The 24,184-nt window shown below is 44.5% G+C and overlaps 1 long non-coding RNA gene across 1 annotated transcript in view; it reads left to right on the top strand.

Annotated features, from left to right (window-relative positions):
- LOC147100738 (uncharacterized) overlaps positions 1–22,666 on the top strand; it is a 276,924-nt gene extending 254,258 nt beyond the window's left edge. The window contains exons 2-3 of the long non-coding RNA XR_015073597.1: positions 19,126–19,251; positions 22,433–22,666. This is a non-coding gene — a long non-coding RNA (uncharacterized LOC147100738). The remainder of the gene's footprint in view (positions 1–19,125; positions 19,252–22,432) is intronic.
- The last annotated feature ends 1,518 nt before the right edge of the window (positions 22,667–24,184 follow it).

The raw sequence follows: 24,184 nt of genomic DNA on the forward strand, positions 1-24,184 counted from the left end.
CTATGCTATCCTCTAAATTAGGCACAGTGTCAGTATCTGAGTGCTGGCTGTGAGTGTGAAGTTGAGTGATGGTGTGTCTTCTTGCTCTTCCACCACTGCCTGGGCAGGTTGCAATTCTTGGGTATCTGAAAGGAGAAAGGCACAAGGGTAAGGCTGTGGTGAGGGGACCGGGGGTGGGGGGGGGGGGGGGTGGGCGGGAAGGAAGAGGTGCATGCTTACACTATCTGTAGCTTGTAAATCAGAAGAGATTGTGGGTTGAGCGGGAAATGGGATGTGAGAAGGAGGATTAGGTATGAGGATACCGTCATCTTCAATGGTTTCAGCCACACCGCAGGCCATGGCCTCATCAATGGCCATTCCAATAATGGCCAGCACCATCTCCTCCATGGGGGTTAGGACATGCAGGTGCCTGTCCCCCGCCAGTTAGCTCCTGCTGCCTCCGGTTGTGTGCCACCTTGTCCTGCAAGAGGGGGGGAAGTGTGTCAGTGAGTGTGGTGCAATCTGTTTGGGTAATGTGGCTGTCATGGTTGAATAGCTGGCAGTGTGTGCAAGCTGTGAGATGTGGGTGTGAGGCTTGCAGCAATGCTAAGTGTGTGAGGTGAAGCTATGAATGTTAGGTATGAGTCCTGATTGATAGAGATTGTTGGTAGGTGAGTGATGGGGGTGTGGTGAATTGAGCATTGGCTGAGGTTAGTGGTGCAGTTGGTAGGATATGGCATTTCAAAATGCATTCACTGACCTTGACCACTTGTGTGAGGTCATTCAACTTCTTGCAGCACTGCATCCAGGTACTCGGGCCTTGACTCCTAGCATTGACCTCCACGGCTATCTGATCCCACAACTTTTTTAATTTGTTTCTGAAAGGCCTCCTGCCCCCCTGTGGGTATAGGACATCTCTCCTACTTTCCACCTCCTCCACCAAGGCCTGCAGTGCAGCGTCTGAAAACCTTGGAGCCCGCTCTCTCCCATGTTGTGCCATTCCTCACTGTTTCCCAAGTCAGATTCACTTCCTGCACAACTCCCAGCACCTGCTCCAGCCCCAATGAACCTACCCTTTAAGAGGTGCAGGATAGCTTTAACTGGTGCTAGCAAGTTATGATATTGGCCCCCTGCTGATGCGTCCAGCGCGGTTTTCGTTGAAATCATGTTAATGAGCAGGCAGCATGAAGTTGGTGTGCTACCTGCATTTCAATTAACGGGCATGAGTTAATCGCTCATCGCCATCCCCGCACCCGTTTTATGGGGTTATCCAATTCAGCCCCCATTGTATTCCTGCTGAGCATGCAAATGTATTCCACAGTGTTTGAGAGGAGTACATGCAGACCGCTGCACCGAAGCTCATTTACTTGCAGATTTGCAACAGATTTGTATTAATGCTGTCATTTAAGATCATACTATGCAAAAAGATATTCACACAGTCTAAATTCTAGTGGATAAATTATTAACAGAAATAAAAAGAGAAATTGCTGTAAATACACAGAAGGTTAGTCAGCATCTGTAAACAGAAAAGAAAGATGGTTGACCCTTCGTCGGAATTGGAAGCTGGGTGGTAAGCAAACCCCTTATGGGATACAACAAAATAAAGGAGGGAGAAGAGAACCACAAGTAGAAGATAACTATTAAGTATGTTGGCTCTGATCTCAGAGGGTCTGTTAATGGGTTTAATAGCCTGTGAGTAGGATTTTTTAGAAAGGTGAAAAGAAGTGCTGGATAATAAGTCAAAGACCATCTCACTCAGATGATGAAAAGGCATTGGAAGGACATCGGTCTTGATGTCAGCACAGTGTGTTCCTCAGATGAGGAAGACTGCATTACAGATTAGATTGGAGCATTTCCACTCTCTGCCTTTCACTGATTGACTGGATCTCACCCAAAGCCTACACCCTTCCAATTCACCATATCAATATATATTAATAATAAAGAATTCTAATCTGTCGCCTTCCAAATTTCTCCTCTTGTCCTCTGGTTCTACACTCATAAGCTAAGGCTAACATTCTGCTGACAATTACATTGTTATATTTCCCATCATTTTAAAGATCTCAGCCATGCTTCTGCTTTAGTTAGAAGTCTGTATGCAAACCTGTTTGCAAAGGTACTCTCAGGTTGAAAGTTATTTCTTTTAAACTAATAATTGTTGCTCTAGGTATTAGCATAGCAGTTGGAGGTATCTCAGATGCTTATGATAGACAGTAAAGAAAGAAAGAACTTGCATTCATATAGTGTCTTTCACGACTTCAGGACGTCCTAAAGCACTTTACAGACAATTAAGTACTTTTTTGAAGTGTAGTTGTAATGTAGGAAACGTGGCAGCCAATTTGCACACAGCAAGGTCCCACAAACAATAATGTGAAAATGACCAGATAATCTGTTTAAGTGATGTTGGTTAAGGGATAAATATTGGCCAGGTCACTGGGGGGATCGCCCCTGCTCTTCAAATAGTGTCACGGGATCTTTTACGTCCATCTGAGAGGACAGACTGAGGGGCCTCAATTTAACGTCTCATCCAAAAGACGACACCTCCAAAAGTGCAGCACTGCCTCTGTATTGCACTGGAGTGTCTACCTAGATCTAGTGCTTGTCTCTGGAGTGGGTCTTGGACCCACAACCTTCTGACTCAGAGCTGAGAGTGCTACCACTGAGCCGTGGTTGACATCTCAATAGTAGTTAGACTTGTTCTGGCCGCTCATATTCTCTGTGCATATATTGGCCCTGTAGTTGAGGACAAATTATGTTGTGAGACACTAGCGGGTAAATGCTTGACATATTTGTCTGAAATTCCTTTCTCTACTATTTTTGTGTAGACATTAATCCATTTTATATAACGCCTCTGCTAAAAGAGCAGAGAGAGAAATTTCAAATTAAAGTGTTTGTCCGCTAGTATCCCATAGTGTAATTTCTAGGCCATTGAACTTAGCTATAGTTGGAGTTGGTTAATTGGGACATTCTGAAGGGACTGGAATTCTAGTCACATTTCTGATTCAGAAGAGGCTTTGTACACAACACTGTTTGCTAGGCATTCCCAGGATGATAGTTCTGCTCTTTTAAACAAGTAATTGTTTTTTGTGCTACCTGGCTAGTTTTGTCCTATGTACTTGTATTGACCTAACCTGGAATTTAATTTCTCGCTGACCTACATTGGTTCTCAGTACCCAACACCCCCATTTTAAAATTCTCATCCTCATGTTTAAATCCCTTTATGGGCTTTACCCCGCTCTATCTCTATAGCCTCCTACAATCTCCCCAGAATTCCGCTTTCCTCCAACTCTGGTCTCTTGAGCATCTCCCCACTTCCTTTGTTCCAACATTGGCAGCTGGGCCTTCAGCCATCTGGGCCCTACCCTCTGGAATTCTCTCCCTAAATATCTCCAACTCTCCACCTCCCCTCTTTTCCTTTAAGGACCTCTTTAAAATCTATCTCTTTGACCAAGCTTTCGGTTGCCCCTCCTAATATATCCTTTGGTTTGGCGTCCATTTTTGTCTGATTACCCGTCTGTCATGCACGTTGGGACATTTTTCTACATCAAAGGCACTATATAAATGCATGTTGTTATTGAATTGGAGTCCGTTGACCGGAACAATCCAATGGAATTGGAACCCTCCCATTCATCATGTCAATCCAACTGAATAAACCTTATTATTACTAATGTGTTAAAATTGAATGCATGAGGTTCACCAAATGGCTTAATTGGTAAATGTACTGCCTGGTGTGACACTGAACTGTACATATCAACAAGGTCTCAAATTCAATCTGTGATTTCTGTTGAGTTAGCTGATCTCCACCAAGACACTATAGTTGGCCACAATGCCCTGAGCACGGAATAAGCATGAACAGAGAGACCTGGGGGTATATGTGCACAAATCGTTGAAGGTGGCAGGGCAGGTTGAGAAAGCAGTTAAAAAGCTTACGGGATCCTGGACTTCATGAATAGAGGTAGAGTACAAAAGCGTGGAAATTATGATGAACCTTTATAAACACTGGTTCGGCCCCAACTGGAGTATTGTGACCAATTCTGGGCACCACACTTTAGGAAGGTTGTGAAGGCCTTAGAGAGGGTGTAGAAAAGATTTACGAGAAAGATTCCAGGGATGAGGGACTTCAGTTACGTGGATAGACTGGAGAAGCTGGGGTTGTTCTCGTTGGAACAAAAAAGATTGAGAGGAGGTTTGACAAAGGTGTTCAAAATTATGATGGGTCTGGACAGAGTAGATAGAAACTGTTCCCATTGGCAGAAGGGCCAAAAACCAGAGGGCACAGATTTAAGGTGATTGGCAAAAGAACCAAAGGCGACAGAAGAAAAAACTTTTTTACACAGCGAGTGGTTAGGATCTGGAATGCACTGCCTGAAAGGGTGGTGGAGGCAGACTCAATCACGACTTTCAAAAGGGAGTTGGATAAGTATCTGAAGGAAAAAAAATTGCAGGGCCAAGGGGAAAGGGTGGGGGGGTGGGGAGTGGGACTAGCTAAAGTGCTCTTACAGAGAGCCGGCACGGGCTCGACGGGCCGAATGGCCTTCTTCCATGCTGTAACCATTCTATGATTCTATGATAATGGGAAATTCAGCCAGGTTACCCCCTCCAAATTGTTATCTAATGACCCAGACTGGAAAATGCACAGGTAACAACATTGGATAAGGGCAGCATCGGCTCAGCCATGATGTGACACTCAAAGGCTAAAATAGGTTGCCAAGATTCACCATCTGGGTTCACTTGTGAAGAATGGTGCTGGTGTGAAGTGTCAGAAAGCCACCAGTACCATTTCAGTGGTGACCCAGCATGAATCAGTGCCTTAAAGGAGGGTAGGAAGAATAGGGAGAAAACTGTGGAAAGAATGTGAGAAAGTGCCCCCAATAAAGGAGACTGCCTATTAACTATGTACTGCAGTGATAACTGTTTCCCAAACTGGCTTGTATTAAGCAGCTTTATTACAGCACTAAGTCATTTCTTTTTAAATCCAATTTTGTCCTGAGTTTCATTAGCAGCACTCGTTAAAATGAGAGGCATCCGTGATCAGGGAATGGAAAATAGTTTGCCACTTTTTGCATTTACTGTACGGGTGGAGGTTTGAGGTAAACGTGACTGGGTGAACAAAAAGGGAAGTTAGCGGAGTAACAACCCCTATCCAGGTTAATGCCGTCCTAAGGCCATTTCTTCAGATCTGCAGGTTAGTTCATGAAGGAGTAACAGTTGACCCATTGGTAACAGTTTTTTGGGAGGTGGGGGAGCAGGGGGTGGTTGGGGACGGGAGATGGGGGGGGGGGTGGGTGGCGCGCTGAGAGAGAGAGATTGCCTTAGATTGAGATACAATTTTGTAATTTCAGAACTACTGAATGTAAAACCCAGAGCAAATCTTTTAGTGACAGCAAACATAAAACTTTTGCACCTATAGTTGCATTTTTTTTAATAACTCACTTCCTTTTATTCTTTGTCTCCTGTATCATTTTCAGCGTAAAAGACTAGCGATTTAAGAAGGCCATTAAATCAAGTGGCCCCTCGTAAATCTGACAAACACATGCATATATTTAATGGCATCTGGGCACCATAAACTTTGCACATAGCTGAGAGTCTGGTTTAACGATGGGCTAACATAAAACCCCACCATACAGCAGGTTTACATGCGTCTTACAGACGATTGTTAATACTGGATTAGGGTTTGAGTAACTGATTACCTCTTTGCTGTGGCTGTTTCAGGAAACAGACCCCTCAGCACTTTCCTAATGCAGTCGTTCCAACTGGTAAGCAGTTTGGATTTATGCAAATATCTACATGTGTAGTATAGCTATAGAAAAGGCCCTTTCTTACCCCATCCTAATTTGGTTAATTGAGGACCCATTTTTAAAAAAGCCACATTTTAACAAGTGAATGGGCAGTTGGATTGTGACTTTTACATCAATTTGATGTCAATATACTATAGAATTTTTTTCTACATTTCTTTTGAAAATCAAATGTTCACTGCTACTCAGTGTCAAGCCACTCAGAACTTGCATTTATATAGCGCCTTTAACGTATGTAACATGCCCCAAGATGTTTATTTATTCCTCATTATATAGCACGGGCAAAGTCAGGATTTTAGTCTAATCTTTATTTCACCCTGCAGTTGATAGAAAATGTATTAAACATCTGCTGTATAGGTGGGATTATTCACCATTCAAAGGTTATGTGAAAGGCAGGGCTTAAAGAGTTAAATTATGAGGAGAGGTCGCATGCATTTGGCTTGTATTCCCTTGAGTTTGGCAGGTTGAAGGTTGATCTAATCGAGGTGTTTAAATGATAACGGGAATTGATAGGTTAGATACAGAGACAAGGAGGCACAATCTTAAAATTAGAGCTAGGTCATTCAGGAGTGAAATCAGACGGTACTTTTTCACACAAAGGATAGTGGAAATCTGGAACTCACTTTCCAAAAGGCTGCGGATGCTGTGTCAATTGAAATTTTCAAGACTGAAATCGATAGATTTTTGTTAGATAAGAATATTAAGGGATATAGAGCAAAGGTGGGTAAATGGGGTAGAGGTACAGACTGAATGGCAGAAGTCTCGAAGGGCTGAATGGCCTACTCCTGTTCCTGTGATCATGATGCAGAATCTGTAGTATAACAACACTGACCTTGGTTCAATTCAACAAGATGGTGTGAGGCCACAGTGAGGAATAATTTCACATTGTTTTGGCTTTGCACCACCTACAGTATAACCCTAACCAAAGCAAAGTTTTTTTTTAGAAGTGTCTAAAACTTCTTAAAAGTTCAAATTAAAATATTTTAGGGGCTCTCAGCTGATGCTTTGGACAATCTCTAATGTTTTTCCTGTTACCTCTTTCTTAACATTTACAATTTCACTGGCATTCTGATGCCAGTACGCACATTCTGTGAATCTATGTCACAAACCTGCAACCTCCACCACCTAGAAGGACAAGGGCAGCGGGCGCATGGGAACACCACCACCTCCAAGTTCCCCTCCAAGACACGCACCTCCCTGACTTGAACATGGATCGCTGTTCCTTCATTGTAGCTGGGTCAAAATCCTGGAACTCTCTACCTAACAGCATTGTGGGAGCACCTTCACCACATGGACTGCAGCAGCTCAAGAAGAAAGCTCACCACCACCTTCTCAAGGGCAACTAGTGATGGGCAACAAAAATACTGGCCTTGCTAGCGATGCCCAGATCCCAAGAATGAATAAAGAAAAAAACCATGGATATAACTCTGCTTTTCCTGACCAGAGAACAATGCACAGGCAGCAGTATAATTCAGTTCAACAGGTACACCTCAACCTAAATCAGGTACCAATATATAACTGGGAGAAAAGACTATCATCACACTAGAGAATTATTTAATGCTCAAGTAATGTTGTAGATTACAGATTGAATCTTTATGAATTACGAAAGGATCTCCCACAGCATTCAGAATCACAGAAATCACAGAAACCACACAGTGCAGATAGAGGCCATTTCAGCCCATCGAGCCTGCACCGACACATATCCCACCCTATCCCCGTAACCCCACGTATTTAATCCCCCTAACACTAAGGGTCAATTTATCATAGCCAATCAACCTAACCCGCACATCTTTGGACTGTGGGAGGAAACCGGAGCACCCGGAGTAAACCCACGCAAACACGGGGAGAATGTGCAAACTCCACACAGACAGTCGCCCGAGGCCGGATTCGAACCCGGGTCCCTGGCGCTGTGAGGCAACAGTGCTAACCACTATGCCACTATGCCACGTGCTCACAAGTAGTCTGGGGTCTGGAGCATGGTTGTGATATTTAGCTACAAGTGTGGCCTGTCCCTTTAAGGGCACTGCTCTAAATAAACAAATCCAGATATTTGCAGCTGGTTGTAAACTGCTGATGTGATCCTTTGGGTAATTGTAATTGTTTGACATTTTAGGCTCCAGGTTAATAACTTGCTTTCGTTCCACTTTTTGGAATATAAAAGATCCTATGGAAGACGAGCAGGGAGTTCCCCCAGTATTGAGGTGAACATTCATCCCTCAACCTACTTCAGAGAACAGATTAATGGATCATTTATTTCACTGCTATTTGTGGGACTTTGCTGTGATCAAGTTGTCTGCCACGTTTTCCTACATAACAACAATGACTACACTTCAAAGGTAATTCAATGACTGTGAAATACTTTGGGATATTCAGAGGATAGGAAAGATGCTATATAAATGCAAGTTCATTCTTTTGAAATGGAGACCCACCATTTTAGGTCTCCTTTCTTCCAGGTGATATCGCTGAGGGGGAAGAGCTGCCTACATCCAGACTGACGCTATTCATTTTAACACGGGATGCTATTTTGGAGCAGGGAGCTAATACAGAGCCAAATATAGAAGTGGCTGGTACACTGTCAACACTTAAGCAAATGACTGAAAATGTTTTATCACATAGCCAACTCTTGAAATAAATCCTAAATTCAACAATATAATCCAATTTAAGAAGTGGAAATCGGTGAATCCCATCAACCGAAGATCTATTTACAAGCAATTCACTGAAGATCATTTTGCAGTGCCAGGCACACTTACAGGTTCAGCATGGGAACTTCATGAAATTCTGATCTTTCCTGTTGTAGCTCTCAGCAACTGAGATGAGTTTCTCAATGAGACTGATGCCAAGCAGAATTTAGCATTGACCTAAGTTTTACTAGTTAATTCCAAATTGTGCTTCCAGGTGTTTGTGAGGGTGAGCTGAGTTGTGGCAAGTGTCCATTTCTATCTATATGAGTGTTCTTTGAAAGCTGTGAGCTCCTATACACATAAGGAATGGTAGGTTGTGGGGGGAGCGGGACTTAGGACAGGCTAGATGTGACCACATGGGCACAGGAAGGAGAGGCCATTAACAGTGATAAATGGACTGTAGATAGGTAGGAATGGAACGAGGTGGGAATCAGTATTAATACTGTATTACAGAGTGCTGGGACCTGGGGAAGATTCCTTAACATCATTTATATTTAAATTGGGTTGGCAGCCTGTAACTGGTGGGATACCACAACGATCAGTGCTTGGGCCTCAGCTATTCACAATCTATATCAATGATTTGGATGAGGGAACCAAATGTGATGTATCCAAGTTTGCTGATGATACAAAGCTGGGTGGGAATGTAAATTGTGAGGAGGATGCAAGGAGGCTTCAAGGAGATATAGACAGGCTAAGTGAGTGGGCAAGAACATGGCAAATGGAATATAATGTGGAGAAATGTGAAGTTATCCACTTTGGTAGGAAAAATAGAAAAGCAGAGTATTTTTTAAATGGTGAGAGATTGGGAAATGTTGGTGTTCAGAGGGACCTGGATATCCTTGTATATGAATCACTGAAAGTTAACATGCAGGTACAGCAAGCAATTAGGAAAGCAAATGGTATGTTGGCCTTTATTACAAGAGGATTTGAGTATAAAAGTAAAGGCGTCTTACTGCAATTATATAGGGCCCTGGTGAGACCACACCTGGAGTATTGTGTACAATTTTGGTCTCCTTACCTAAGGAAGGATATACTTGCCATAGAGGGAGTGCAACAAAGGTTCACCAGACTGGTTCCTGGGATGGGAGGATTGTCCTATGAGGAGAGATTGAGTAAACTAGGCCTATAATTCTCTAGTGTTTAGAAGAATGAGAAGTGATCTCATTGAAACATACAAAATTCCTACAGGGTAGATGCAAGGAGGATGTTTCCCCTGGCTGAGGAGTCTAGAACCAGGGGTCACAGTCTCAGAATAAGGGGTCGGCCATTTAGGACTGAGATGAGAAGAAATTTCTTCACTCAAAGGGTGGTGAATCCTTGGAATTCTCTACCCCAGAGGACTATGGAAGCTCAGTCGTTGAGTATATTCAAGACAGAGATCAATAGATTTTTGAATATTAAGGGATATGGGGATAGTGCAGGAAAGTGGAGTTGAGGTAAAAGATCAGCCATGATCTTATTGAATGGCAGAGCAGGCTCAAAGGGCCAAATGGCCTACTCCTGCTCCTATTTCTTATGTTCTTATGTTCTTATTGTAGTGTATGTACCTTTAAGGGGAGAACTACTTTTTACATCTCCTGTATACTGTAGTACCGGCAGTGACCACACCTGTATATAAACCCTGAGTAGGGATCTGTACAGTTAGTTTTAGAGTAACCCTCATCCAGTAAACACCTGTTGATTGTTCCCTGCAGTCTCTTGTCTAGTTATTGAAGGACACACAACATCAAGATACACGGATCTAACATTGGCGACGAGAAGATTCAAACCTACCTGCAACTCTGCATCACCTCCCAGGGATTCGCTCCTGGAGAAAAGTGAAAGAAGAAGGCCGAGTCTAGAAGCACGGGCGTCGACCATCCAGTGGAGACTTGAGCATCGCAGGGGAGGCTGTTAAGAGCTGGGCTTGGTTCTCCAGTCACGGTGGTCCAGCGAAATGGGCTGGCAACAGGTACGGCGCAGACCCTTCCCGCACAGCGGCGGCTAGAGCCGACCGATGGCAAAGAAAAAGGCCGAGCAGCATCAATGGGAGAAGAGAGAGGGTAGAGCGCACAGGGCGCAGCCGGTGTTCAGGACCGAGCAGCGTCAATGGGAGAAGAGAGAGGGTAGAGCGCACAGGGCGCAGCCGGTGTTCAGGACCAAACGGCGTCAAAGAGAGAGAGCAGAGCGTAGCCGGTGTTCAAGGGCCGACCAGCGTCAACGAGAGAGGCGCGCAGGAAAACGTGCAGAGCGCAGCCGGTGTTCAAGGGCCGAGCAGCGTCAGCGGGGAAGAAAGGAAAGCGCGGGAGACGCCATTTTGAGCCGCAGCGGAGAAGAAGGGAGAGCGCGGGAGACGCCATTTTGAGCCGCAGCGGAGAAGAAGGGAGAGCGCGGGAAAACGCCATTTTGAGCCACAGCGGAGAAGAAGGGAGAGGGTGGGAAAACGCCATTTTGAGCCAGTCTAACCACACCCAGGGATGCCGAAGATTGGCAGTGTCACAGCGTTCGACAATGAAGTCGAAGATTGGTCGACATATGTTGAACGCATAGAAGTGTACTGCAAGGCGAATGAAGTGCCAGATGACAGGAAAGCGCTGGTATTGTTGAATTTAATGGGTGCAAAAACGTATGCCTTACTGCGAAACCTAGTAACCCCAGAGAAGCCAGTGGAAAAGGATTTTGAAAACAGTGTCAATCCTACAGGACCACTTAAACCCCACACCGCTGCTGATAGCAGAAAGATTTAAGTTTCACAAAAGGAACCAGCATAAAGATGAAAGTAATGCTGAGTATTTAACGGAACTGCGCAAGCTATCGTAACACTGCCAGTTTGGAACGGGACTAGCAGATACTTTAAGGGACAAGTTTGTGTGTGGACTTCAAAGCGAAGGAACCCAGAAACGGCTTCTATCAGAAAAGGATCTTACGCTGGACAAGGCTTTCAGCATGGCAGTATCACACGAAGCAGCCACACGGGGCGCTGCAGAGATACAACGGAGACCGCAAGAATATGACACAAATGAAATGTCATACGGAACAGTGAAGTGCTATCGTTGCGGCAGAACAACACACGACCATAATGATTGCTGGTTCAAGGACAAAGTGTGCAGACAGTGTGGAAAAGTAGGACACATAGCAAGAGTCTGCAGATCGGGAAAGAAAACCAGCAGCAAGAAATCTCCACAGGAGAAGTACAAGAAGGTACATAAGGTGACGGAGAGTAGTTCAGACGAACAGAAAAGTGATACAGACTCCGGAAGCAAGGAGCTGGGTTGTCTGAAACTACATAAGGTGATCAAAACGGAGGATCACCAAACTATCTGGGTCACGCTCAAGATAGCCAGAGTCCAAGTGAAAATGGAATTGGACACAGGATCAGCCCTAACAGTCATAAACCGAAGGGACTACAAGCGGCTATTCTCACATATACCCTTGAGAGATACAGAGATTGTCTTGAAGACGTACATGGGGCAAAAAGTCTACCCCAAAGGAAAACTAAGGGTGAACGTTATATATAACGGCAAGGAAACACCAAAAATGGACCTATATGTATTGCCAGATGGAGGACCACCACTACTAGGACGTGACTGGATCCGGAAGATACAGCTAGATTGGCATTCCATACAAGCACTGACTGTAGATGCCAAAAAGGATGACGACGTCACACCTGGACGACTGTCAAAAATGCTAACTGACGCACAAGAAGTGTTCCAGGAGGGACTCGGAACACTAAAAGGCATAACAGCGACGATCAAAATAGAGGAAAATGCAAGCCCAAAGTTTTTTAAGGCCAGACCAGTGCCTTATGCGATCCGCCCAGCCGTCGAAGCAGAGCTGGAAGGTTTGGAACATTCAGGAGTACTGTCCAAAGTGGACTGGAGCATGTGGGCTACACCCATCGTTCCTGTAATGAAGAGGTCGTTGAGTAATACGCCTGGGGAACCAAAGAAGGTTCGCATCCGTGGGGACTTTAAGGTGACAGTGAACCCAGTCCTTCACACGGTACAATATCAGCTTCCGCAGATTGAAGATATTTTCGCCTCGCTATCTGGAGGGAAACGCTTCACTAAGATTGATCTGGCCCAGGCGTACCTGCAAATGGAGGTAGAAGAAGCCTCGAAACAGTACCTCACGATCAACACTCATAAAGGTCTCTACCAATACAACCGGCTGGTGTTCGGGGTAGCATCAGCTCCGGCTATTTGGCAAAGGGCAATGGATCAAGTCCTGCAAGGGATTCCGGGTGCCCAGTGTTATTTGGACAACATCCTGGTCACGGGCGAAAATGACAGTGATCACCTCGCCAACCTGGAGCAGGTGCTCACTAGATTGAAGGAATATGGGCTCCGAGCTAATCGCCACAAATGCGAGTTTTTCCAGAAGCAGATCTCGTATTGTGGCCATGTTATTGATGAAAAGGGGTTACATAAGTCCCCTGAAAAGATTGAGGCATTAGTCAAGGCTCCAGCACCGGAAAATGTGTCACAACTGAGGTCGTTCCTCGGGCTGGTGAACTACTACCATAAGTTCTTACCAAATTTGTCTACAGTACTACACCTACTGAACACCCTACTGCAAACGGGGGTACCATGGAAGTGGAAGGACGAATGTAAACGAGCTTTCCAGAAGTGCAAAGAATTGATCACATCAAAAGAGGTGTTGGCTCATTTCAACCCAGCACTACCAATTCGGTTGGCGTGTGATGCATCACCCTATGGTATTGGAGCGGTGCTGTCACACAAATTCCCGGACAGCTCGGAGAGGCCAGTAGCCTTTGCGTCTCGGTCACTGACCTCAGCCGAGCGTAACTACGCCCAGATTGACAGGGAGGCCCTCAGCCTAGTGTGGGGAGTGAAAAAGTTCAACCACTATCTGCACGGGCAGAAGTTCACCTTGCTGACTGACCACCAACCACTTGTCTCCATCTTTAATCCAAAGAAGGGCGTTCTGGTGATGACTGTGCAACGGCTACAAAGATGGTCCCTTTTTCTAGGGGCGAACCAATATGAAATCGAGTATAAGGGCACGAAACAGCATGGAAACGCTGATGGGCTATCACGCCTGCCACTGCCTACTGCGGAGGAAGCACCAGCAGTGGACCCTGTCGAAATATTTTATTCGACTATAATTGAACGCTTGCCAGTAACTAACGCGGATATAGAGAAGGAGACCCGAAATGACCCGACACTGTCTCGGGTATATGACTTGACGGTGAAGGGATGGCCAACACATGGCGACTCACTGTTGCCAGCATTCTCATCCAGAAGAGAACAGCTGTCAGTATGCCAGGGGACCTTGATGTGTGGATCCCGAGTGGTAATTCCACCCAGGTTAAGGGAGAGAGTGCTCAATGAGCTTCACGAAGGCCATCTGGGAGGGGTGAAAATGAAAAGCCTTGCTAGGGCTTATGTGTGGTGGCCAGGGATCGATCAGCAAATTGAGGACCTGACAAAGAGCTGCTCAGGATGCCAGAAGGTCCAAAATGCACCACCACATGCCCCTCTACACCCATGGGAGTGGCCCTCATCTCCATGGCAACGGGTGCATATTGATTTTGCTGGTCCATTCATGGACTCAATGTTTTTAATAGCCGTGGATGCGCACTCGAAATGGCCTGAGGTCATCAAAATGTCCTCCACCACCACGGAGAAAACTATTGCAGTCCTACGGACCATATTTGCCAGGAACGGCTTGCCAGAGCAGATTTGCTCTGATAACGGACCACAGTTTGTGTCCGAAGAGTTTCGAAGATTCATGAAAAGGAATGGGGTAAGGCATTGCACATCCGCCCCGTATCATCCAGCCACAAATGGATTGGCTGAGAGGTTCGTACAAACCTTTAAAAAAGCAGTAAGGGCCATGTGCGATGACGACATTCCACTGCAGCATAAGGTGGACAATTTCCTGTTAGCCTACAGAAATGCGACAAATGCAGTCACCAACCAGACCCCGGCCATGATGTTCTTTAACCGAAGGTTGAGATCTCACCTGGATTTGCTGAGACCAAATGTATGAAGAGATGTTGAGAATAAGCAATTCCAGCACATCAATGAGAAGCCGACAAGGAGCTTCAATGTAGGGCAACCAGTCTTGGCCCGCGACTACCGAACAGAGAAATGGCAACCAGGAACGATATGCACACGGCAGGGGCCACTAATGTACACAGTGGATGTTGGGGAGAACATTGTGAGATGCCATGTCGACCAGATCCTTGAGTCACAGGAACGAGTCAACCCCATGTCTCGCATACCTGGTGATGAACCCGACATACAGGTAGCATCTACCCCAGAAACAGTAGCATCGGAAGCTGATGAACCAACCAACGACAGGGGGCCAGAATCGCCTCCGCACCAAGAGCAAGACACTCAGGAAAGGCGCTATCCAGAAAGGATCAGGAAGCCGCCCCAAAGACTGAATTATAAATGGACTATTTTCAGTTAATGTTGCATGTTAAAACTGTTAATTGTTAAATGAATGTTATGGTACTGTTAATCTAAAAGGGGAGGAATTGTAGTGTATGTACCTTTAAGGGGAGAACTACTTTTTACAGCTCCTGTATACTGTAGTACCGGCAGTGACCACACCTGTATATAAACCCTGAGTAGGGATCTGTACAGTTAGTTTTAGAGTAACCCTCATCCAGTAAACACCTGTTGATTGTTCTCTGCAGTCTCTTGTCTAGTTATTGAAGGACACACAACATCAAGATACACGGATGTAACACTTATTGCAATCGTGCTTTTTTAAAATAGTTTTGCTGGAAGTAACAAAACCTTCCTGTTATGTTTATGATGTGAATGCATAGCAACCAGAGCATTAGAAAGCAACTGGTTGACTCTTTTAGAATTTGTTATGAATGATAAGATAACCCCCTCCACCCCTCCCCCACCCTGCACTCCACCCACTCCCCTCCACCATACTCCCCTCCCCTCCACTCCCCTTCCTTCCATCACCCTGCCATCCACCAACCTCCCCTCTCCCCCCTCCCCTGCCCTCTCCCACTGCTCTCCATAGCGTTCCCTTGTTCTTCTCTCACTGCGAAGCAGTAAAAGGAGAGGGGGATGTGACTAAATCCCACCTCCAGCAGCACTGCACAACCCAATGGGCTGTACACAGAGCCCCAAAGGGATATGAAGCAGCAAGTCTGTGAGAGACACACATGAAGGGGGAAGATTCACAAATAGGCCATAGCCACATTATAGGACCATTGGACTCGAACTATAACAAAGGAGGATTAATTTTCCGACTTGTGCTTCCTGCAGGGAGTCTCGCCCAATAGAAACGTATATTAGAAATTCAGGTCCAGTCTATGCATCATTTTCTGCCCATTTAAATTAATGCTTGGAAGTTCATACACAGCACAAGCCCGAAGTTGCAATGCATACTCCTGTTGTGCCAGGCTTCCCACTAGGAGCATGAAGTCAGAAACTCACCCCTAAGATCTACAAAAGAGCACCTAGTGCAAATCGGTCATCCAGTTCCCTTCGACCATGTAATCTAGTTTCATATTTTACAACAAACAATCCAGTTCTATATTTTTAATAAGTATATTTATTTTGCAGATTTTATTCACATAACTAATTACATAAGTAGAGGAGGCAAAGTTACAATGGATGAGCAATAACGATTCTCACACAATGAGGTACTTAAAGTGATTCATCATCATCATGAAATATAAATGGATGCTGCAAACAGTTTGACAAGGAGTATAAATAGAGTGTAGAACACATGCAGTGATGTGAGATTCTTCATTAATATAAAATTGATATGCTGGATTCAAAGAGATTAGGCTTTGGACAGATTCCAAGCAGTCAGGGAAAGGCAGGGAGTGTGACTGCTGCAGTCTGCAAACCTTTCTAGGAGGATAGTAATAGATTTCATTGGAGCTTTGAGGGGCCACCTCACTTACTATACAAGGAGTAAAAAAATTCTGTAGCTAAATTAATCATGGTTTGATCAGTTGGGAGCACCTGATAAATGGAATCCCTCAGAATGTCCCAATTAAGAGACTCGAGCTATAGTTATACATCCACAATATATCCACAGACAATACAAGCAGCCAGAACAAGTCTATCTACTACTGTATAATATAAGCGCCTGAGTCACTTTCAACTGCTATACTACAACAACTTGCATTTATAAAGTGCCTTTAACGTAGTAAAGCGTCCCAAAGCACTTCACAGGAGTGTTATCAGACAAAAATTGACTCCAAGCCACATAAGAAGATAGTAAGACAGGTGACCAAAAGCTTGGTCAAAGAGGTAGGTTTTAAGTAGCATCTTAAAAGAGGAGAGAGGGGGAGGGAGGGAATTCTTGAGCTTAGGGCCGAGGCAACTGAAGGCTAATGGTGGAGCGATGAAAATTGTGAAGGCGCAAGAGGCCAGAATTGGAAGAGGGCAGAGATCGCGGAGGGTTGTGGGGCTGGAGGAGGTTACAGCCATGGAGGGATTTGGAAACAAGGATGAGAATTTAAAAGTCAAGGCAGTTTTGGACCAGGAGCCAATGTACGTTGTTACTAGTACCTAGAGTAACAATTTAGTGTAAAAGAACATAACTTTCAACCTGAGAATGCCTTTGTAAACCAGTCTAGATCAAACTTCTAACCTTAACAGAAGCATGGCTGAAGTCCAACTAGCACCTTCTACGGCGACACCTAGGACACCTCCAACTATTGTACTGGAAACTAGCATAGCAATCATTTGTGTAACAAAAAAAGGTAATCTGAGCGTGCTTGTGCCAACAACTTTGCATCGAAACTTCTTCGACTATCTTTGAAGCATGGCTGTGGTCTTTGAAATGACGGGAGGCGTAGCAATATAGATGTCAGCAGATGGTTCACCTTAGGCTGTGACTGCAGAGCTAGCGGACACAAGGACAAAATTGGAAAGGGTAGTGATTAGAAATCTTTATTAACACAAAATTGAGATGGTGGATTGTGAAGGATTAGGCTTTGGATGGATCTCAGAGTCAGTTCAGTAATTACAGATTCCAAGAAGGGGAATTCTGTTTGGAGGAAAATCACCTGGGTAAGCCAAGGAGTATACATGGTTTTCTCTGGCTCCGTTATTTTCCAGAGCTTCTGAATCTAGATGGATTGCAGAGGCAGTACCTGCAATGTGCAGGAAACTAATGGAGGTCAATAAGGTCCAACTAGGATCTAGAGATTCTCCAAATTCAGGCCCAGAATACATTGATTTTGGTTAGATTCAATGGCTATCAAGATGATGGACCTAACCTCAAAATGTAGCCCAATTTAGCCTAACCACAATGAGATGAAGTTCAACAACAAAAGATTATTGCCTTCTTTGTAACTGCCCAGTACATCTCAGGCAGTCAAGAATGCCAGTGACCAGGTTATGTTAGGTAGAGTACAAGGTTTTCAGATTGCCTTCCCTTAAATGACTCCTGTTGGAAACCAGTGTCCCATATCTTCTTGGAAATTTGAATACCTAAATTTGCCACTGCACAACAGCAGTTCATTACCTTGAGTGGATAGTGTTGGAGCCCAGTCCTCAGCCTGCAGGCTGGTAGGCTTTCCGACCTTTCAGAAGCTTTAGGCAGAGAGCTGCATAAGATCAACCATGGTTATGTACTTAGTAAATGATGTGCTAGAACCGGGATTTCCAAAACTAAAATGATAGGGCAAATTCACTGACACCATGCCCCCAATGGCTATGCTCGAAAGGAGTGTGGATCGGAGATAGTGCTGATTCTCTGATCCACGTTTCCTTTGAATGCTGCTTCTTGCTGGGGGTAAACTTATCCTCATATTACTATTTGAAGTGACGATTTTAGTTGTAGAGGCAGTTTCTTGTGATGGAGCAGTTAAAGAGGCCCACAGCCGGGAAGGGCCTGCAAAGGAACGACTCAGTGTGGGAGACGATGGGATAAGTTATGATTTCAACACTGGTGATGAAGGGAGGAGGAAGACCATTTTGTGAGTTTTAGTCACTGGTATGAATCACTATAGGAGATGGATTAGACACAGTGGTCAGGAAATGATTCGTATAACTCAAACTTTTGAGGGGAAGGGATGGAAGTGAAATAAATAAAAGAAAATTATGGGGAGGCAGTTTTAACAATTACAAACTAAAGTAGTGTAGAAGGATAAAGATGAAAAGATTTTTTTTCCCAAGCTAAGCTAAAGGTTATTCAAATACTGAATGTGTTGTCACAAGGAGCTACTGAAGCCAAATCAATCACTACATTTAAAATGAAATTAGGTAAACATTTGAAGAATATTAAAGGTAAGGAAGAGGAATAGGCAAATGAAAGTAAATAGCTCAGATGTGGAGTTAGCACGGACACTAGCACGATAGGCTGAATGGCCTCCTTCTGTGTTGACATTTTATGGTTCTGTGATTGAAAATAAAAATGGTCAAAGCTCACATTTGCTGTGCAACAGCTAAGTTACTTTTCACGTTTGTGTATTTTTTTTCTCTCATAAAGCAGGAGACACAGGGGCTTGCTGAAGTGAAACTGCAGAGTAAAGGCTCTGTACATCAGACACACAGGAAAACCAAGGCCCTGGTAAAAATAAACCAATCTTCCCAGTGACAAGCAGTCAGTCGCAGTTAATTGCGGAGAAAAGGATGACACGTACTGCGAATTCTTTGATGTGCAATATGTTGTTTTTGCTCCACAAATCGACACAGGGTCTGCACACATGAATAATTTGAAATCTCTTTCTCTAGGTAAATGTATAAAACAAGATTCCCCACCGAGAGCAAAATAAATACTCTGGACATTGAAAGCATTGAGGAGGAGAAGCTGCCTCCTATTACATGAGCCCTAGCAACTGTTGGCAGCAGATATATGAGGTAATTCCTGGACATATAATAATGCTGCACAATGGTACCTGGTCATATACAGTAACTCTATTGATTTGTTTCTTGTGGTATAAGAGTATGGAACAGTATTTTTTTAAATGTCCATATGAACCATGCTATCGTCTCAGTGTATATTGAACTGAGGAACTGTTTTTAATCTTTCTGTTTTATGTATTGTGTGAACGTCAAGGTGAGAGATGTTGGCGCTGGGGAATAGAATGCTATTCCAATTCAGGCACCCAGTGGCAGCATCAAGCACTCCCAGGTCAGGTACAGCGAAGCTTGATGCGGAATAAAGCTCCCTCTATTCCATCAGCAGAGTAACACAGATCCGACCACAGAACAGCACCCCTTACAGTATCAGTTCCATTTCCCACCAGAGTCATCCCGCTGCCTCTCTGAGTGAGATTACCAATTTAGTGCCAGTTTAAGAGCAGTTTTATGCAATGGGCCCATTCCCACTAGTAAATGGGTTGAGACTGCTCAAACTCATTTCAAGTTGGACCCTTTCAGTGCCTCCTTCTGCCCCAGTATCCCTGTGCATATAGAGCAGAGGCTGTTTTCTCTATTTGGACCTAATTATTTGGTTATTTTCATCTCTACTTTTTTAGGATTTCCCCATTCCCTGACTCAAGCCATTTATAACTTGCAATCACCCGCCTATGCATACAGATGTGGGTATAGATGTGACACAGACATGAGTTTGTCAAGGAAAAAAAAGCATGGCTATTGATATACGCACCAGTAAAAACTGAGACACTAGTGCAGATGTGGGTACGAGTACAGGGAGACTATTACAACTATTGGCATGGGGAAAGATACAGGAACAGGTACAGCCATAGGCACAGGTTGAGATGAAGAAGCCCAATTCATCTCCTCCTTCCAGAATACCAACCATACTGTCTTCCCACTACAGCATTCGTCTGTTTCTTAAATGAGTCCAGTGCCCTGGCCTCAGCCACCCTTCCTGGCATCTGATTTCAGCTGTCAATCCCTCTCGTGTCCTGGCCAATATTTATCCCTCAATCAACATCACAAAAACAGATGATCTGGTCACTATCACATTGCTGTTTGTGGGAGTTTGCTGTGCGCAAATTGCCTGCCGCATTTCCTACGTTACAACGGTGACCACACTTCAAAAGTACTTCATTGGCTGTAAAAGTGCTTTGGGATGTCTGGTGGTCATGTAAGGCGCTATAGAAATGCAAGCCGTTCTTTTTTCTTTGTAAAGCACTACTTCCTCGTCCGTGTCCTAAACTTGCTCTACACAACCCTGAAATTGTGCCCCTTTATCCAGCAGCCCTGATGTAGCAGAAAGCATTGGCCTCAGTTTACTTCCTCTGTGCCCTTAAGTATCTTATATACCTCTATAAGGCTCCCTCTGAGATATCTGTTTTCAAAGCAGAAGATCCCTAGTTGATCTAATCATTCATACCCAGTAGGAGAAGGTATAGACACAAAGGTCGAAATTCTAATCTGGAGTCGGGTCGGGAATGGGGGGAGGGGGCTAGAAAGTGGTTGGGAAACCCAGTAGAACGTGTTTCCCACTGGCCCTGCCGAACTTAACGGCAGGGCCTGATTAACATTTCAAAGCTCTGATTCCCACCCGCAGCTAGCTAGATGGGGAGGCTGGCTGGCTGTGGGCGGGTAAGCCTGCGGCACTAGAGGAAAGGCCGGGAAGGTGATCAGGAGCCAGAGGGGGGAGGTCGGAAGGCCGGGGAGGCGATCGGGGGCCAAAGGCCATAGCAGGGAGGTCGGAGGCCGGAGCGGGGATCGGAGGCCTCAGGGGCAGGTCGGGGGAGATCAGAGGCCTCGGGGGCAGGTCGGGGGAGATCGGAGGCCTTGTGGCGGCAGGTCGGAGGCCTCGGGGGAAGGTTGGGGAACATCGGAAGGGTCAGGGGTTGTCCTATCGCAGGGGGTGGGTAAGGCAGGGACGCTGGATCCAGCAGGTAAGTGTAAAGATACTTACCTCCTGGATCTAGCAGTCCTTGCCTCCTTTTGACTGGCAGGTTCCCCAAGGCCTGGGAAACCCGGCCAGCCAGAGTTAAATTTGAAATGGTGGATCACCATGAGGCACAACAGCCTCATTATAATATTTAAATGGGCAACCCACCTCCTGGGAGCGGGTTGGCTGCATGCCCCCATCCCGCTTCCGTTAAAACCGGAAGTGGACGGGTTGGGGTCGGGATTCCGTTTTTTAACTCTTTAACCTCCCAACCTCCCGCCCGTTTTTTGGGGTTAAAATTCCCCCCAAAGACACAGGTACAATCATATAGTTACATGGACAACTACAAATACAGTCCCAGCCATGTCCTCACTCTCTCATAGGCTTACCTGTTAATTGGAATTACTGTGGGCTGCCTTTTACACAGGTCACACGGATAAAACCCACACTGCACATTCAGTAGACATGTTTCACATAATCCCACACAGTTTATCCTTGACACAAAGAGCGGAATATTTCAGCCTGCCATCTGTCCATCTAAAAGTGTTTTTGTTCTATTTGCCAACCAGAAGAGCTCGAACATATTTGCAATATGATGAGATTGAAAGTGCATGTATTTATGAAATTTTCGACATGGTTCTCATACATCCAGCCAAGCAGAGCTGTCAATCCAAACTTTCATGATTTGACTACAGGCCTTTTACATTCACATCGTGCTGCGTTACATAGCGGGGAGACCCATTAAAAATACATTCATGACTTTGTTTTCCATGTCTTGTTTGTTCCTTGTACGCTTTCTTGCAATCTGGGTTTTCTCTTCATCTGGGTAAAAATTCACATTTTTTGCTTGTTTTAATATTCATGCATAGAAAAAAAGGCTGTAAAACATGCAAAGTTCATTTATTATTTACTCTACCTTTCCTTAATAACATGCATTTTGTTCTGTTGTTATACTTTCTACACATTCTGCCTCCATTAGTTGCCTCTTCAATGATTAAGTAGCGCTTTTGTATATAAATTACTATCTACAGCACCCTCAACAAACTTGCACCTGTCAATCAATACAAAAGGAGCTGAACTCGAAAAGCGCTATTGTGCCCAAAGTCCTTTTATTTTTTTTAACAATTTTTTGGAGGGTGTTATTGGTGAGTTGTTACTGGGACTTATTCCCAATGACATGAATCACCTGTTGTTTCTCTGGTGATCTATGTCTCTGATTTCTCCCAGGTGAGGGACTTTCTTACAAGAGCCCCTCAAAGCCTTTAACAGACACTCAAGCTGGAGTTTTCGACCTCTGTGTTCATCAGCCTGTGATTTTCCACCATTGGCAGAAGACCCTAGCCTGGCGAGTGCAGAAGAGCAAAATCCTTGCCTCCATTTTGCAAGGATGCGTATCACCTGATCTCACAAAGACATTTTCAAGCAATAAAACAGATTTAAATTTCCAACTTCTTTCTTGAGTACACGGTAGGTTCAACCCTTTGCCGTCTTAAAGTATTTGTTTTAACCGATAAACCGAAGTGAAGGGTCAGCCACACGTTTGATAAGCATTAGAGAGATGACAAGATAAGTCAAGAAGTGCTGATTAGGTAGCACCAAACTTTGAGACTTTTAAAACCTTATTTTATTTGTGAATTTTGTATTTGTTGAGGTGAAGTATGCTAGTGGTGCACTTTACATTTCAGGTACCCAGTGTCATCATCAAGCACTCCAAGGCTTGATATACCAAGATTAGAGGCAGAGTAAAGCCATCAATGTCCCACAACCCCCAGCCTTAGAAGAGCACCTCCGACTGCACCAGTGACATTTTCCATTTATGGCTTGGATTTTTTAAAACCTGGGAATGAGCTCCATTGTTTTTGAGGTCCTGGGAAAGAATGAGATGGTGTAGGAGATGGGCGAAATGAGTTTTGATTTCAATACAGAAATGATAGAGAGTGTATGGTAACTTGAGTTTGGGAGGAACAAGAAAAGAAGTTCAGAGGAACAATGGCCATATTAGTATGAATAAAACAAAGAGTAACAAGAAAGGCTGTGACACTGAACTTGGTTACAAAGGACAAATATTTTTAATGGCTTTGGTCCTGAATGTCCACAGCCATTCTGGTATACTCCCACCATAACTTCATTGGGAGTAGCCTGAGGACAGCCGGAATCTAGCCTGGGACTTGGATTTTACATAGAATTACATAACAAATACAGCACAGAAACAGGTCATTCAGCCCAACCAGTCCATGCCGGCATTTATGCTCTTCTCCCTTCCTTCCTTATCTAACTCTATCAGTGTAACCCGCTATTCCCTTCTCCCTCATATGCTTATCCAGCTTCCCCTTAAATGCATCTATACTATTCAGCTCCACCACTTCCTGTGGTAGCGAGTTCCACATTTTCACCATTCTCTGGGTAAAGAAGTTTCTTCTGAATTTCCTATTTGAATTTCTGGATATGCCAGGTCATGATTTTTTGGGATGGTCTTTTGGGGATGGAGTCTCGACCCACAATTTAAAAGGCCATCATTGCAAGGGGTGGAGGGGGGAGAGCTGGGGCGAGAGGATTCCCTATGTCGGGAGTTCCCATGCCCATAGTCTTCAGTGGGATCCAGCATATGGTTGGTGGAGGTATGCCTAGTCAGACCATGGCATTTCATATAAAATAGGTGTTCAAAATTATATGGGGTTTTAAAGGGAGAAAAGGAATGAACTTGCATTGCTGTAACACCTTTCACATCCTTAAAACACCCCAAAGTGATTCACAGCCAATTAATTACTTTTGAAGTGTAGTCACTGTTTTGCAAATGCACACAGCAAGCTCCCACAAATATTGATATGAGCAGTTAATCTGTTTTTATGGTATTGGTTGAGAGGGATGAATATTGGCCAGAACACCAGGAAACTTCCCTGCTCTTCTTCAGATAGTATCATGGGCCTGTTACATTCACCAGAATAGGCAAATGGAGTCTCAACATAACGTCTCATCTGA

The sequence above is a fragment of the Somniosus microcephalus genome, chromosome 25, assembly GCF_052327205.1.
Source record: "Somniosus microcephalus isolate GS21.2 chromosome 25, FLI_Smic_1.0, whole genome shotgun sequence".
NCBI lineage: Eukaryota > Metazoa > Chordata > Chondrichthyes > Squaliformes > Somniosidae > Somniosus > Somniosus microcephalus.